Here is a 5,509-nt window from a genome sequence, read left to right on the forward strand (position 1 = left end):
AAGATATGCATGCTCAGAGACACACCTCGAGGCCTCCTCCTTCCAGGTAATTTCTGACTTCTTAACAAATCTGCCTGTATTCACGCACGCTGCAGGGAAGGCTGAGAGGAGATGCCGCAGTTAATACCGGAGTCTTGCTGCAAGGCTGGAAAATAAAATCTAACTGGGGTAGCAGTTGCATAAAACAGGGCAGAAAGGGAGCCAGACCTTCCTGAACATTTTTAACATTACTTGGGTCATTTCCCTCCCCTGAAATGTCGCTCTTTTGGCAAGATGAGTTATTGATGTGTTGTAGCCAAAGACATTTTCATATTTCTGTGGAAGAGTCAACTTAACTTCAAAGGGTACCTCCTTGCTAGCTTGAAAAGATCTTTTCTTACACAGAAAATTGTTCAGTTTTCCCTGAAAGCAGCCCAGTGCATACATGAAAATGGCATTTGGCTAACTCTGCCTGAGACAGTGAAACATGGTTTTCTGTTCTTTCAAAACCACCTACGCTCAAACCCACATGGATGCAGCATTCACGTTCCTCCGCAGTGGGTCAGCAGGGTGAGCAGGGAGCCGGTTAGACAACACACCATTACATGGTGGTTTTGGACCATTTTTCAAACAAACCCCTTAGTGGGAGCCTTTGCTGACATCCCTGGTACCCTGTATGCCAGAAAGTGCAGACATGGTCCCCACGGTGCCCAGCCCTGGTGCCCTGGCAGGGGCTTGCCCAGCAGATGCTCCTGGGGATCCAGGTTGTCCCTGGGCCACTGGCATCTGGGGGACAGGAGCATGGTACCACTGGGCTGCTGTCATCTGCAGGACATAGCCACACTCTCAGCCATGCCCAGGGCAGAAGCTGAGTGATCTCCAGGCACCGTGGTGGGAGCTCAGTGGGCAAAGCATCCCTCTCTGCCTGTGCCAGAGGGCCACCAGGCTGGCCGGCACTGTGGGATGTGCTGTACAATGACTCGCAGGGACCAGACAGCGTTGCAGAGGGAGACAGAATGCTGAGGGGTGGGAGGGAAGATGGCACAGATGATGGGGACACCAAGGTTGGCTCGGGAACTGCTATCACTATGCACAAAAACAAGGCTGGAGAGGGTCTTTATACCACTGGTGGATAAAGGCTCCTGAAGCAGCATCCGCAGTGATGGTGTGATACAGGCACAGGCTGTGCTCGGCGTCAGCTCTGCCATGGGCTTATGTGTACCAGGACCATACGCAGCAGCTCCTGCTCACTTGCAGTTCAGGCAGGTGAGAGAGGAGCTGACAAAGGGAAAAGACCTACACTGGGAATTCACACACTGGTTTTCAAGACTTCCTCTTTGGGCAAACCGTGGTTTTACTTTCTTTTTTTTCAGGGGGGCAGGGGAAGAAGAAAAGTTGACATTGGCTTACTATAAGTGAGAGTTACAGGAGAAGGCAAGCCTTCGTACCGCCAGCAGCCTTGACAGGCCCCAGGCTGCTCACTAGCTCCATGGAGCTTCAATTCTCATGGAGGTTTGATGGATGCCTTCCTGCCACCCCCTCCTCGTGGGCTCCGCACACGCCTCGCCAAGTCCCTCCCAGCCCAGCCTGTCTCTCATTTCCATCCCTCACCTTTCTTTGGCTGCATGCCGCTTCAGCCTGTGGCTCCCTATCAGCACCAGGAGGGATTTTAAGCTTTTCAAACACCACAGTTTATTTGAATTTTTTGTATTGGCAAAGCTATGCCTTGTGTCGTAGCCTGAAAGCGGGGCATTGCCCCGCTGTGCATGGACAACATGGCAGCACCCTTCCTCTGAAATGGGCTCCTACAGGAAGTCTGGGAGGATCAGCTATGCACGGCCGTTTTCTCCTGCACGGCTCACTCTGGGGCATCCCTAGCTCATCCCCATCTCTCCTCCCTCCGACAGCCTCTCCCCAGACAAAGCCACCTTCTCCTGGGCACCGCTCAGCCCGACCCTGCGGCGGTGCCACCCCGCTGCTCGGGCAGTGCATGGTGCTGCCTTGCGCGGGAGGCGCGGGGCACGGGTGAGCAAGGGCTGGTGGCTGCCGCCGCAGCTCGCCTCCTCCCCGGTGAGTCACGCTGCCCCAGTATCTGTTGGCAGGGCTATTTCTGGTTACCAGCCTGAGGCAGCACGAGTGCACCCATGGGACTGTAATGAGCCACTCCCAAGGTCCAGCTGGATTTTTTTGGGCGTTGCTGAGTTCGGCCAGCACGCACCATTTATAAAGGATTTGTTTTCCCTTCGCCCAAATGGTTAGCTTTGGACAGGGACAATTTTAGAAATTGACCTTGCTGGACCTTTCCTGTAAGGAAAAGAAAAGGATGCTCAGGCTCCAGATAGTGCTTTGGTGCTCGTTTACTGGGAATTCGCAAAGTCCTTCCTCTCTGGGTGCAGGATGCAAAGCAAAGCACAGGAAGCAAAGTCCCTGCCCCAGTGTCTGAGCCTGCCTTGGAAGCAGCTTGTTTCCAGCTGTTTCCAGCCATCCATGCACAGCACCATGCAGCTCCCTACGCCCCAGACCTTCCCAACTCACCCATTTGGTCTTCCCAGCTGCTGCAGGGGTCACACCTCCGGTGCCCCTTCCCTGCTGCCTCTTTGCTTCTGCCATTTAGTCAGAAGAGCAACACACCATTTTCCCCAAGGTCCCAACAAAGGGGCTAGCGCTTGGCCAAGGGCCCCCTCCTCATCCTCACCACCACCGCACAAGGGCAGGGCCTGGAAAACTGCCCTGTGCTCCTACTGCGGCTTCTCTGGAACTTCCATTTGGGTTAACGGGGAAGCTCATTTAACCCCCAGGCAAGAAAACCCTTATTTCTACTTCTTCCAATTGCTCCTCTCAGTCTCTTCTGTCCCCTGACAGTTTTGCAGGATTAGAAAAACACGGGCCTGAATTTAGAAGGGGTTAAGAAACCTGCAGAAACTGGGCAGGGAGCGAAACCCTCAGCCTGCAGGAGGCATGGGAGACGGGAGGGGGGGCTGGGGGGGTGCAAAGAAGCAGCAGTTACAAGAAAACAGGAAAAAAGGGACTTTGACTTCTCTCTCTCCCCCCCTGTTATTTCAAAGGTATGACCTAGACCCGATCTTCCTTTACGAACAGAGCGGGGAGCTCAGCGCGTCTTCAAAACCATCTCCACAGGCGCTGCATTCTGCCCACACCAGGAAGCCCTGGGGAGGAGTACGATGGTGAGCGGCCTCAGGGCCACAGCCTGATCTGAGGACAAGAATCCTGCTAAGCCCAGGAGGAGAAAGGGCACCTCTGGCTCCCTAATTTCACCACTTCCTGCAAGCAGTGGGTTTCTCCACACACTTGTATTTTCCTTTGCAGTAAGCATGAGTCTCGGTGTTCCCCCAAGAGAAAATGAAACTACACACCAGAAATCAACACAAACAGAGGCAAACCATTTGCAAAATCCCGCAGCTCAGGGCAGACCAGCCATCCCCCCGGGGCTTCCACTGGCAGGGTTTTCCCACCACCCCTTTTCATTCCCTCCCCCTCGCCTCCAGCCTTGATTGCTCCAAGTACACAGCTGCTCAGGCAACCGGATTAGAGAAACAAGCTTCCCCCTCCTGGGCTGTTTCTAACCCAGTTCATTTCCCTGACCCCGCTCCCCAGGCGGTGGCCTGAACAGGCGAACCTACACAACGCGGGCATCAACCACTGTGGGATACCCTTGAGGGACGTGATATCCTTGGGGTACGATGTATTGCTCCAGAGAGAAATCCCTGCTTAGCTGCAGCCTAAGGCTCACCTGAAAAACAGTCCTCATTTATTCGAAAGCTCACCGAGCTGGTAGCAGTGCTTAGCCTTCAGTGTAGCTGAACGGCTGTTTGCTGACTGCGTACCCATCCTCTGAAGTGATTGGCATTTGTCATGAAGCCTCTCGCTGTTTAGACCTGCGGATGTGCCTGTGCAGAGCTATCGGCTCACTCAGCCAAACCTTACCGCCTGTGTCTGGCAACACATAAACTGTAATTGCTTTGGATAACCTGGTCACTTATTACTTGCATAGTGTGAAGATATATAACTGCCATATACTACAAATATTAAATAGTGAGCCTGTCCCCATATGCAGATTTCCACGCTAAATCATTTAACTGGGTGAAAGAAGTAGGATAGCATTGAAGAAAAAAAATAAAAGAAGAAAAATCTGTGTAACATTTTTCAAGCAACAGTAAAAGCCCCCTAGCAGCCTATAATTCCTAGGCAGATCTCATTGTTGAAGAATCTAGGCACTTGATGAGCATTTGCATAATATCTAACCACTATCTGGCTTAATAAATATATAAATATTTGATAAAAAAATAATAAAGAATTAAACACCTTAATTTTATAGAAGGAAAACTGGGGAAGAGATTTTGAGCCCACCTCCAGTGACCTGAAAAGCTGCTTCCTACTAATTCTGTGAATCTCATTAAAGATCAAAAGCCATCAGCAAAAGACCAGAAAATTGAACCCAGGTCTCTAAAGGCAAAGGTGAGCATCTAAACCATTTGGTCATGTTTTCTTCAGGTCAGCTACACTGAAAGTCTGATCCCCAAATATCCTGATCACTGCAGCCAGGATAAATATGAAGAGGGCTCCCCTACACAGCTCTTCTCGAAGCAGGTAGCGTCTAGAGGTTTTGCACAAAGTACTGGAGCAGGTGGGTTATTCCTAGCAGGATTCTTGTCTGCAATTAACATCAGGACTGAAGCACTGCAGGTTGTACACAACCGCTGTGCAACATCCATGCAGCTGAGAAGGAGTGTTGGGGTCTGAGAATGAGATTTTGTCAGAAACACTCATCGCCTGCTACCAGAGTCCAAAAATGCATCAACAATGACCTTCCACCCAACCCCCCAGTAAGCAGAACGATGCGTGTCGTGTACCTGGGCCAGGGTAGGGGAGGAGGGCCCAAATACGGTCACAGCCGCACAGCGTTTTCAAAGATGAAAGAACAGAGCGACCATGTCTCAAGGCACTGAGCTGGATTTATTCATTTGACCGTATCAGTATCAAACTAGAAATCATCTGTTTAAGATCACGTGTTAGATAGGAGCAGCATTAAATAACAGACGTATGAAAAAGAGACTGTACTTCAGAAAAGATTCAGTGTACAACATACATAGTATGCCATTTTAACACAAATGCTTATAAAGAGTCATCCTAAGCATCAAAGAGAATTTTATAAAAGTTTACGTTCTCATCCCATGGGATGTACAGAACTATGCAGTTTACATAGTTTTAATATCATCCAAAACATCATGTTTCAAATGTACGAGGCACAGCAAGAACAATATAATTCCATTTCCATAGGAACATAAACACAGCTCGTCACTAATGACACACTTTCCAAACCATAGCACTCACGGCAATTATACATGTGTACAATTTTAAAGTATTAAAAAAGCAAGAGTCTGGAGCCTGCCCACTGTTACCAACGGGGAGTAATATTTGCTCTACCCTTGAGAACCACCCAAGACACCCTTGCAGTAGCTGTAACATTGGAAGCAGCTAAAGTCACTGCCATGCTTTGTCAGGGCTGGCC

The sequence above is a fragment of the Egretta garzetta genome, unplaced genomic scaffold, assembly GCF_000687185.1.
Source record: "Egretta garzetta isolate BGI_Z169 unplaced genomic scaffold, ASM68718v1 scaffold369, whole genome shotgun sequence".
NCBI lineage: Eukaryota > Metazoa > Chordata > Aves > Pelecaniformes > Ardeidae > Egretta > Egretta garzetta.